The sequence below is a fragment of the Misgurnus anguillicaudatus genome, chromosome 21, assembly GCF_027580225.2.
Source record: "Misgurnus anguillicaudatus chromosome 21, ASM2758022v2, whole genome shotgun sequence".
Lineage (NCBI taxonomy): Eukaryota > Metazoa > Chordata > Actinopteri > Cypriniformes > Cobitidae > Misgurnus > Misgurnus anguillicaudatus.
In genome coordinates, this window is record NC_073357.2 from 11,631,549 (window position 1) to 11,640,000 (window position 8,452).

General features: G+C 47.5%; 29 non-coding genes across 29 annotated transcripts; all 29 read right to left on the bottom strand.

Moving 5' to 3' along the window:
• Window positions 1-60: 60 nt before the first annotated feature.
• Window positions 61-179, bottom strand: LOC141358389 (5S ribosomal RNA). The gene has a single exon (XR_012364884.1). It is a non-coding gene; the product is annotated as a 5S ribosomal RNA (ribosomal RNA).
• A 141-nt stretch (window positions 180-320) lies between these two features.
• LOC141353398 (5S ribosomal RNA) lies at window positions 321-439 on the bottom strand. The gene has a single exon (XR_012360495.1). It is a non-coding gene; the product is annotated as a 5S ribosomal RNA (ribosomal RNA).
• A 129-nt stretch (window positions 440-568) lies between these two features.
• LOC141358400 (5S ribosomal RNA) lies at window positions 569-687 on the bottom strand. The gene has a single exon (XR_012364895.1). It is a non-coding gene; the product is annotated as a 5S ribosomal RNA (ribosomal RNA).
• Window positions 688-828: 141 nt separating this feature from the next.
• LOC141358410 (5S ribosomal RNA) lies at window positions 829-947 on the bottom strand. The gene has a single exon (XR_012364905.1). It is a non-coding gene; the product is annotated as a 5S ribosomal RNA (ribosomal RNA).
• Window positions 948-1,088: 141 nt separating this feature from the next.
• On the bottom strand, window positions 1,089-1,207 carry LOC141358419 (5S ribosomal RNA). Its single transcript, XR_012364914.1, has one exon. It is a non-coding gene; the product is annotated as a 5S ribosomal RNA (ribosomal RNA).
• Window positions 1,208-1,348: 141 nt separating this feature from the next.
• On the bottom strand, window positions 1,349-1,467 carry LOC141357341 (5S ribosomal RNA). Its single transcript, XR_012363828.1, has one exon. It is a non-coding gene; the product is annotated as a 5S ribosomal RNA (ribosomal RNA).
• Window positions 1,468-1,608: 141 nt separating this feature from the next.
• LOC141358428 (5S ribosomal RNA) lies at window positions 1,609-1,727 on the bottom strand. Its single transcript, XR_012364923.1, has one exon. It is a non-coding gene; the product is annotated as a 5S ribosomal RNA (ribosomal RNA).
• A 141-nt stretch (window positions 1,728-1,868) lies between these two features.
• LOC141358439 (5S ribosomal RNA) lies at window positions 1,869-1,987 on the bottom strand. Its single transcript, XR_012364934.1, has one exon. It is a non-coding gene; the product is annotated as a 5S ribosomal RNA (ribosomal RNA).
• A 141-nt stretch (window positions 1,988-2,128) lies between these two features.
• On the bottom strand, window positions 2,129-2,247 carry LOC141358449 (5S ribosomal RNA). Its single transcript, XR_012364944.1, has one exon. It is a non-coding gene; the product is annotated as a 5S ribosomal RNA (ribosomal RNA).
• Window positions 2,248-2,376: 129 nt separating this feature from the next.
• On the bottom strand, window positions 2,377-2,495 carry LOC141358456 (5S ribosomal RNA). The gene has a single exon (XR_012364951.1). It is a non-coding gene; the product is annotated as a 5S ribosomal RNA (ribosomal RNA).
• A 141-nt stretch (window positions 2,496-2,636) lies between these two features.
• Window positions 2,637-2,755, bottom strand: LOC141353645 (5S ribosomal RNA). The gene has a single exon (XR_012360743.1). It is a non-coding gene; the product is annotated as a 5S ribosomal RNA (ribosomal RNA).
• Window positions 2,756-2,896: 141 nt separating this feature from the next.
• Window positions 2,897-3,015, bottom strand: LOC141358464 (5S ribosomal RNA). Its single transcript, XR_012364959.1, has one exon. It is a non-coding gene; the product is annotated as a 5S ribosomal RNA (ribosomal RNA).
• A 141-nt stretch (window positions 3,016-3,156) lies between these two features.
• Window positions 3,157-3,275, bottom strand: LOC141358475 (5S ribosomal RNA). Its single transcript, XR_012364970.1, has one exon. It is a non-coding gene; the product is annotated as a 5S ribosomal RNA (ribosomal RNA).
• A 141-nt stretch (window positions 3,276-3,416) lies between these two features.
• LOC141358486 (5S ribosomal RNA) lies at window positions 3,417-3,535 on the bottom strand. The gene has a single exon (XR_012364981.1). It is a non-coding gene; the product is annotated as a 5S ribosomal RNA (ribosomal RNA).
• Window positions 3,536-3,676: 141 nt separating this feature from the next.
• On the bottom strand, window positions 3,677-3,795 carry LOC141358496 (5S ribosomal RNA). Its single transcript, XR_012364991.1, has one exon. It is a non-coding gene; the product is annotated as a 5S ribosomal RNA (ribosomal RNA).
• A 129-nt stretch (window positions 3,796-3,924) lies between these two features.
• Window positions 3,925-4,043, bottom strand: LOC141358506 (5S ribosomal RNA). Its single transcript, XR_012365002.1, has one exon. It is a non-coding gene; the product is annotated as a 5S ribosomal RNA (ribosomal RNA).
• A 133-nt stretch (window positions 4,044-4,176) lies between these two features.
• Window positions 4,177-4,295, bottom strand: LOC141358516 (5S ribosomal RNA). The gene has a single exon (XR_012365012.1). It is a non-coding gene; the product is annotated as a 5S ribosomal RNA (ribosomal RNA).
• Window positions 4,296-4,436: 141 nt separating this feature from the next.
• Window positions 4,437-4,555, bottom strand: LOC141358526 (5S ribosomal RNA). The gene has a single exon (XR_012365022.1). It is a non-coding gene; the product is annotated as a 5S ribosomal RNA (ribosomal RNA).
• Window positions 4,556-4,684: 129 nt separating this feature from the next.
• On the bottom strand, window positions 4,685-4,803 carry LOC141358536 (5S ribosomal RNA). Its single transcript, XR_012365032.1, has one exon. It is a non-coding gene; the product is annotated as a 5S ribosomal RNA (ribosomal RNA).
• Window positions 4,804-4,944: 141 nt separating this feature from the next.
• On the bottom strand, window positions 4,945-5,063 carry LOC141358547 (5S ribosomal RNA). The gene has a single exon (XR_012365043.1). It is a non-coding gene; the product is annotated as a 5S ribosomal RNA (ribosomal RNA).
• A 141-nt stretch (window positions 5,064-5,204) lies between these two features.
• Window positions 5,205-5,323, bottom strand: LOC141358557 (5S ribosomal RNA). The gene has a single exon (XR_012365054.1). It is a non-coding gene; the product is annotated as a 5S ribosomal RNA (ribosomal RNA).
• A 141-nt stretch (window positions 5,324-5,464) lies between these two features.
• On the bottom strand, window positions 5,465-5,583 carry LOC141357408 (5S ribosomal RNA). The gene has a single exon (XR_012363895.1). It is a non-coding gene; the product is annotated as a 5S ribosomal RNA (ribosomal RNA).
• Window positions 5,584-5,724: 141 nt separating this feature from the next.
• Window positions 5,725-5,843, bottom strand: LOC141358602 (5S ribosomal RNA). The gene has a single exon (XR_012365099.1). It is a non-coding gene; the product is annotated as a 5S ribosomal RNA (ribosomal RNA).
• Window positions 5,844-5,984: 141 nt separating this feature from the next.
• Window positions 5,985-6,103, bottom strand: LOC141358568 (5S ribosomal RNA). The gene has a single exon (XR_012365065.1). It is a non-coding gene; the product is annotated as a 5S ribosomal RNA (ribosomal RNA).
• A 129-nt stretch (window positions 6,104-6,232) lies between these two features.
• LOC141358579 (5S ribosomal RNA) lies at window positions 6,233-6,351 on the bottom strand. The gene has a single exon (XR_012365076.1). It is a non-coding gene; the product is annotated as a 5S ribosomal RNA (ribosomal RNA).
• Window positions 6,352-6,492: 141 nt separating this feature from the next.
• LOC141358588 (5S ribosomal RNA) lies at window positions 6,493-6,611 on the bottom strand. Its single transcript, XR_012365085.1, has one exon. It is a non-coding gene; the product is annotated as a 5S ribosomal RNA (ribosomal RNA).
• Window positions 6,612-6,752: 141 nt separating this feature from the next.
• On the bottom strand, window positions 6,753-6,871 carry LOC141358599 (5S ribosomal RNA). Its single transcript, XR_012365096.1, has one exon. It is a non-coding gene; the product is annotated as a 5S ribosomal RNA (ribosomal RNA).
• Window positions 6,872-7,012: 141 nt separating this feature from the next.
• On the bottom strand, window positions 7,013-7,131 carry LOC141357221 (5S ribosomal RNA). Its single transcript, XR_012363704.1, has one exon. It is a non-coding gene; the product is annotated as a 5S ribosomal RNA (ribosomal RNA).
• Window positions 7,132-8,216: 1,085 nt separating this feature from the next.
• On the bottom strand, window positions 8,217-8,335 carry LOC141358608 (5S ribosomal RNA). Its single transcript, XR_012365105.1, has one exon. It is a non-coding gene; the product is annotated as a 5S ribosomal RNA (ribosomal RNA).
• Window positions 8,336-8,452: the final 117 nt, after the last annotated feature.

An 8,452-nucleotide genomic window follows, 5' to 3' on the forward strand; every position in this document is an offset into this window, starting at 1 on the left:
AAGGATGCATTTCTGGAAAAAAATTATATGAATAAATAATTAATTAAATAAAGAATTAAATGCTTACAGCACCTGGTATTCCCAGGCGGTCTCCCATCCAAGTACTAACCAGGCCCGACCCTGCTTGGCTTCCGAGATCAGACGAGAGCGGGCGTGCTCAGGGTGGTGTGGCCGTAAGCGAGCGCTGACTCGATTCGAGAGCCACTTTAAGACTAATGTGGCAACGCCATGCCATCGGCGAACGCTTACAGAAAGGATGCATTTCTGGGAAAAAATTATATGAATAAATAATTAAATAATTAATTAAATAAAGAATTAAATGCTTACAGCACCTGGTATTCCCAGGCGGTCTCCAATCCAAGTACTAACCAGGCCCAACCCTGCTTGGCTTCCGAGATCAGACGAGAGCGGGCGTGCTCAGGGTGGTGTGGCCGTAAGCGAGCGCTGACTCGATTCGAGAGCCACTTCAAGACTAATGTGGCAACGCCATGCCATCGGCGAACGCTTACAGAAAGGATGCATTTCTGGAAAAAAATTATATGAATAAATAATTAAATAATTAATTAAATGCTTACAGCACCTGGTATTCCCAGGCGGTCTCCCATCCAAGTACTAACCAGGCCCGACCCTGCTTGGCTTCCGAGATCAGACGAGAGCGGGCGTGCTCAGGGTGGTGTGGCCGTAAGCGAGCGCTGACTCGATTCGAGAGCCACTTCAAGACTAATGTGGCAACGCCATGCCATCGGCGAACGCTTACAGAAAGGATGCATTTCTGGAAAAAAATTATATGAATAAATAATTAAATAATTAATTAAATAAAGAATTAAATGCTTACAGCACCTGGTATTCCCAGGCGGTCTCCCATCCAAGTACTAACCAGGCCCGACCCTGCTTGGCTTCCGAGATCAGACGAGAGCGGGCGTGCTCAGGGTGGTGTGGCCGTAAGCGAGTGCTGACTCGATTCGAGAGCCACTTCAAGACTAATGTGGCAACGCCATGCCATCGGCGAACGCTTACAGAAAGGATGCATTTCTGGAAAAAAATTATATGAATAAATAATTAAATAATTAATTAAATAAAGAATTAAATGCTTACAGCACCTGGTATTCCCAGGCGGTCTCCCATCCAAGTACTAACCAGGCCCGACCCTGCTTGGCTTCCGAGATCAGACGAGAGCGGGCGTGCTCAGGGTGGTGTGGCCGTAAGCGAGCGCTGACTCGATTCGAGAGCCACTTCAAGACTAATGTGGCAACGCCATGCCATCGGCGAACGCTTACAGAAAGGATGCATTTCTGGAAAAAAATTATATGAATAAATAATTAAATAATTAATTAAATAAAGAATTAAATGCTTACAGCACCTGGCATTCCCAGGCGGTCTCCCATCCAAGTACTAACCAGGCCCGACCCTGCTTGGCTTCCGAGATCAGACGAGAGCGGGCGTGCTCAGGGTGGTGTGGCCGTAAGCGAGCGCTGACTCGATTCGAGAGCCACTTCAAGACTAATGTGGCAACGCCATGCCATCGGCGAACGCTTACAGAAAGGATGCATTTCTGGAAAAAAATTATATGAATAAATAATTAAATAATTAATTAAATAAAGAATTAAATGCTTACAGCACCTGGTATTCCCAGGCGGTCTCCCATCCAAGTACTAACCAGGCCCGACCCTGCTTGGCTTCCGAGATCAGACGAGAGCGGGCGTGCTCAGGGTGGTGTGGCCGTAAGCGAGCGCTGACTCGATTCGAGAGCCACTTCAAGACTAATGTGGCAACGCCATGCCATCGGCGAACGCTTACAGAAAGGATGCATTTCTGGAAAAAAATTATATGAATAAATAATTAAATAATTAATTAAATAAAGAATTAAATGCTTACAGCACCTGGTATTCCCAGGCGGTCTCCCATCCAAGTACTAACCAGGCCCGACCCTGCTTGGCTTCCGAGATCAGACGAGAGCGGGCGTGCTCAGGGTGGTGTGGCCGTAAGCGAGCGCTGACTCGATTCGAGAGCCACTTCAAGACTAATGTGGCAACGCCATGCCATCGGCGAACGCTTACAGAAAGGATGCATTTCTGGAAAAAAATTATATGAATAAATAATTAAATAATTAATTAAATAAAGAATTAAATGCTTACAGCACCTGGTATTCCCAGGCGGTCTCCCATCCAAGTACTAACCAGGCCCGACCCTGCTTGGCTTCCGAGATCAGACGAGAGCGGGCGTGCTCAGGGTGGTGTGGCCGTAAGCGAGCGCTGACTCGATTCGAGAGCCACTTCAAGACTAATGTGGCAACGCCATGCCATCGGCGAACGCTTACAGAAAGGATGCATTTCTGGAAAAAAATTATATGAATAAATAATTAAATAATTAATTAAATGCTTACAGCACCTGGTATTCCCAGGCGGTCTCCCATCCAAGTACTAACCAGGCCCGACCCTGCTTGGCTTCCGAGATCAGACGAGAGCGGGCGTGCTCAGGGTGGTGTGGCCGTAAGCGAGCGCTGACTCGATTCGAGAGCCACTTCAAGACTAATGTGGCAACGCCATGCCATCGGCGAACGCTTACAGAAAGGATGCATTTCTGGAAAAAAATTATATGAATAAATAATTAAATAATTAATTAAATAAAGAATTAAATGCTTACGGCACCTGGTATTCCCAGGCGGTCTCCCATCCAAGTACTAACGAGGCCCGACCCTGCTTGGCTTCCGAGATCAGACGAGAGCGGGCGTGCTCAGGGTGGTGTGGCCGTAAGCGAGCGCTGACTCGATTCGAGAGCCACTTCAAGACTAATGTGGCAACGCCATGCCATCGGCGAACGCTTACAGAAAGGATGCATTTCTGGAAAAAAATTATATGAATAAATAATTAAATAATTAATTAAATAAAGAATTAAATGCTTACAGCACCTGGTATTCCCAGGCGGTCTCCCATCCAAGTACTAACCAGGCCCGACCCTGCTTGGCTTCCGAGATCAGACGAGAGCGGGCGTGCTCAGGGTGGTGTGGCCGTAAGCGAGCGCTGACTCGATTCGAGAGCCACTTCAAGACTAATGTGGCAACGCCATGCCATCGGCGAACGCTTACAGAAAGGATGCATTTCTGGAAAAAAATTATATGAATAAATAATTAAATAATTAATTAAATAAAGAATTAAATGCTTACAGCACCTGGTATTCCCAGGCGGTCTCCCATCCAAGTACTAACCAGGCCCGACCCTGCTTGGCTTCCGAGATCAGACGAGAGCGGGCGTGCTCAGGGTGGTGTGGCCGTAAGCGAGCGCTGAGTCGATTCGAGAGCCACTTCAAGACTAATGTGGCAACGCCATGCCATCGGCGAACGCTTACAGAAAGGATGCATTTCTGGAAAAAAATTATATGAATAAATAATTAAATAATTAATTAAATAAAGAATTAAATGCTTACAGCACCTGGTATTCCCAGGCGGTCTCCCATCCAAGTACTAACCAGGCCCGACCCTGCTTGGCTTCCGAGATCAGACGAGAGCGGGCGTGCTCAGGGTGGTGTGGCCGTAAGCGAGCGCTGACTCGATTCGAGAGCCACTTCAAGACTAATGTGGCAACGCCATGCCATCGGCGAACGCTTACAGAAAGGATGCATTTCTGGAAAAAAATTATATGAATAAATAATTAAATAATTAATTAAATAAAGAATTAAATGCTTACAGCACCTGGTATTCCCAGGCGGTCTCCCATCCAAGTACTAACCAGGCCCGACCCTGCTTGGCTTCCGAGATCAGACGAGAGCGGGCGTGCTCAGGGTGGTGTGGCCGTAAGCGAGCGCTGACTCGATTCGAGAGCCACTTCAAGACTAATGTGGCAACGCCATGCCATCGGCGAACGCTTACAGAAAGGATGCATTTCTGGAAAAAAATTATATGAATAAATAATTAAATAATTAATTAAATGCTTACAGCACCTGGTATTCCCAGGCGGTCTCCCATCCAAGTACTAACCAGGCCCGACCCTGCTTGGCTTCCGAGATCAGACGAGAGCGGGCGTGCTCAGGGTGGTGTGGCCGTAAGCGAGCGCTGACTCGATTCGAGAGCCACTTCAAGACTAATGTGGCAACGCCATGCCATCGGCGAACGCTTACAGAAAGGATGCATTTCTGGAAAAAAATTATATGAATAAATAATTAATTAAATAAAGAATTAAATGCTTACAGCACCTGGTATTCCCAGGCGGTCTCCCATCCAAGTACTAACCAGGCCCGACCCTGCTTGGCTTCCGAGATCAGACGAGAGCGGGCGTGCTCAGGGTGGTGTGGCCGTAAGCGAGCGCTGACTCGATTCGAGAGCCACTTTAAGACTAATGTGGCAACGCCATGCCATCGGCGAACGCTTACAGAAAGGATGCATTTCTGGAAAAAAATTATATGAATAAATAATTAAATAATTAATTAAATAAAGAATTAAATGCTTACAGCACCTGGTATTCCCAGGCGGTCTCCCATCCAAGTACTAACCAGGCCCGACCCTGCTTGGCTTCCGAGATCAGACGAGAGCGGGCGTGCTCAGGGTGGTGTGGCCGTAAGCGAGCGCTGACTCGATTCGAGAGCCACTTCAAGACTAATGTGGCAACGCCATGCCATCGGCGAACGCTTACAGAAAGGATGCATTTCTGGAAAAAAATTATATGAATAAATAATTAAATAATTAATTAAATGCTTACAGCACCTGGTATTCCCAGGCGGTCTCCCATCCAAGTACTAACCAGGCCCGACCCTGCTTGGCTTCCGAGATCAGACGAGAGCGGGCGTGCTCAGGGTGGTGTGGCCGTAAGCGAGCGCTGACTCGATTCGAGAGCCACTTCAAGACTAATGTGGCAACGCCATGCCATCGGCGAACGCTTACAGAAAGGATGCATTTCTGGAAAAAAATTATATGAATAAATAATTAAATAATTAATTAAATAAAGAATTAAATGCTTACAGCACCTGGTATTCCCAGGCGGTCTCCCATCCAAGTACTAACCAGGCCCGACCCTGCTTGGCTTCCGAGATCAGACGAGAGCGGGCGTGCTCAGGGTGGTGTGGCCGTAAGCGAGTGCTGACTCGATTCGAGAGCCACTTCAAGACTAATGTGGCAACGCCATGCCATCGGCGAACGCTTACAGAAAGGATGCATTTCTGGAAAAAAATTATATGAATAAATAATTAAATAATTAATTAAATAAAGAATTAAATGCTTACAGCACCTGGTATTCCCAGGCGGTCTCCCATCCAAGTACTAACCAGGCCCGACCCTGCTTGGCTTCCGAGATCAGACGAGAGCGGGCGTGCTCAGGGTGGTGTGGCCGTAAGCGAGCGCTGACTCGATTCGAGAGCCACTTCAAGACTAATGTGGCAACGCCATGCCATCGGCGAACGCTTACAGAAAGGATGCATTTCTGGAAAAAAATTATATGAATAAATAATTAAATAATTAATTAAATAAAGAATTAAATGCTTACAGCACCTGGTATTCCCAGGCGGTCTCCCATCCAAGTACTAACCAGGCCCGACCCTGCTTGGCTTCCGAGATCAGACGAGAGCGGGCGAGCTCAGGGTGGTGTGGCCGTAAGCGAGCGCTGACTCGATTCGAGAGCCACTTCAAGACTAATGTGGCAACGCCATGCCATCGGCGAACGCTTACAGAAAGGATGCATTTCTGGAAAAAAATTATATGAATAAATAATTAAATAATTAATTAAATAAAGAATTAAATGCTTACAGCACCTGGTATTCCCAGGCGGTCTCCCATCCAAGTACTAACCAGGCCCGACCCTGCTTGGCTTACGAGATCAGACGAGAGCGGGCGTGCTCAGGGTGGTGTGGCCGTAAGCGAGCGCTGACTCGATTCGAGAGCCACTTCAAGACTAATGTGGCAACGCCATGCCATCGGCGAACGCTTACAGAAAGGATGCATTTCTGGAAAAAAATTATATGAATAAATAATTAAATAATTAATTAAATAAAGAATTAAATGCTTACAGCACCTGGTATTCCCAGGCGGTCTCCCATCCAAGTACTAACCAGGCCCGACCCTGCTTGGCTTCCGAGATCAGACGAGAGCGGGCGTGCTCAGGGTGGTGTGGCCGTAAGCGAGCGCTGACTCGATTCGAGAGCCACTTCAAGACTAATGTGGCAACGCCATGCCATCGGCGAACGCTTACAGAAAGGATGCATTTCTGGAAAAAAATTATATGAATAAATAATTAAATTATTAATTAAATGCTTACAGCACCTGGTATTCCCAGGCGGTCTCCCATCCAAGTACTAACCAGGCCCGACCCTGCTTGGCTTCCGAGATCAGACGAGAGCGGGCGTGCTCAGGGTGGTGTGGCCGTAAGCGAGCGGTGACTCGATTCGAGAGCCACTTCAAGACTAATGTGGCAACGCCATGCCATCGGCGAACGCTTACAGAAAGGATGCATTTCTGGAAAAAAATTATATGAATAAATAATTAAATAATTAATTAAATAAAGAATTAAATGCTTACAGCACCTGGTATTCCCAGGCGGTCTCCCATCCAAGTACTAACCAGGCCCGACCCTGCTTGGCTTCCGAGATCAGACGAGAGCGGGCGTGCTCAGGGTGGTGTGGCCGTAAGCGAGCGCTGACTCGATTCGAGAGCCACTTATAGACTAATGTGGCAACGCCATGCCATCGGCGAACGCTTACAGAAAGGATGCATTTCTGGAAAAAAATTATATGAATAAATAATTAAATAATTAATTAAATAAAGAATTAAATGCTTACAGCACCTGGTATTCCCAGGCGGTCTCCCATCCAAGTACTAACCAGGCCCGACCCTGCTTGGCTTCCGAGATCAGACGAGAGCGGGCGTGCTCAGGGTGGTGTGGCCGTAAGCGAGCGCTGACTCGATTCGAGAGCCACTTCAAGACTAATGTGGCAACGCCATGCCATCGGCGAACGCTTACAGAAAGGATGCATTTCTGGAAAAAAATTATATGAATAAATAATTAAATAATTAATTAAATAAAGAATTAAATGCTTACAGCACCTGGTACTCCCAGGCGGTCTCCCATCCAAGTACTAACCAGGCCCGACCCTGCTTGGCTTCCGAGATCAGACGAGAGCGGGCGTGCTCAGGGTGGTGTGGCCGTAAGCGAGCGCTGACTCGATTCGAGAGCCACTTCAAGACTAATGTGGCAACGCCATGCCATCGGCGAACGCTTACAGAAAGGATGCATTTCTGGAAAAAAATTATATGAATAAATAATTAAATAAAGAATTAAATGCTTACAGCACCTGGTATTCCCAGGCGGTCTCCCATCCAAGTACTAACCAGGGCCGACCCTGCTTTAGAGTTCTCAACGGGTCGGGCCGGCCCGACAAACCCGACGGTACCCGCGAGTTCGGTCCGGGTTCGGGTCAAAAATATAAGCAACTGAGTCGGGTCGGGTCGGACCTCGGGCTTAATCTTTTACGCTCCGCGAAAAAAATTATTAATCATCACCGCTGTTCACCGTAAAGAAAGTCTGGTCTGGCTGCTGCAACATGCATCACAGAAAGGGGCGGGGGATAGCAATAAGCTCCGGGGTGGATCAGCAACGGATCCAGACCGGAGCTGCCGGCTTCAGAGCGGATCCGCTTCAGAGCAGATCCGTTGCGGATCCGCCCCAGAGCTTATTGCTATCACTGCGTGCACGCCTGTTGCCTGGAGAAGAAGAGATGGAGAAAAGTAAACTTGCCGCAAGTGAATTCATTTTTAGGCATATTTATATAGCCTATATTTAAAGTTTATTGTTTCAGTTGTTTGTATTGTTATAAGGCGTGAACATTAAAGCTTGGTTTGAATTTCCGTCTGCTGGTCATGATAATAGCCTAACGTTACGTGTATTAGAAAAAAAAGGGGGGGGGGGCGTCGGGCCGCGGGTCGGGTTCGGACAGATAATTCACGTTGATGTGTCGGGTTACATCGGGTCCGGGCTTTAAAAGCCACGGGCCGGGTCGGGTCGGGTTGTAATTTTCAGGCCCGTTGAGAACTCTACCCTGCTTGGCTTCCGAGATCAGACGAGAGCGGGCGTGCTCAGGGTGGTGTGGCCGTAAGCGAGCGCTGACTCGATTCGAGAGCCACTTCAAGACTAATGTGGCAACGCCATGCCATCGGCGAACGCTTACAGAAAGGATGCATTTCTGGAAAAAAATTATATGAATAAATAATTAAATAATTAATTAAATAAAGAATTAAATGCTTACAGCACCTGGTATTCCCAGGCGGTCTCCCATCCAAGTACTAACCAGGCCCGACCCTGCTTGGCTTCCGAGATCAGACGAGAGCGGGCGTGCTCAGGGTGGTGTGGCCGTAAGCGAGCGCTGACTCGATTCGAGAGCCACTTCAAGACTAATGTGGCAACGCCATGCCATCGGCGAACGCTTACAGAAAGGATGCATTTCTGGAAAAAAATTATATGAATAAATAATTAAA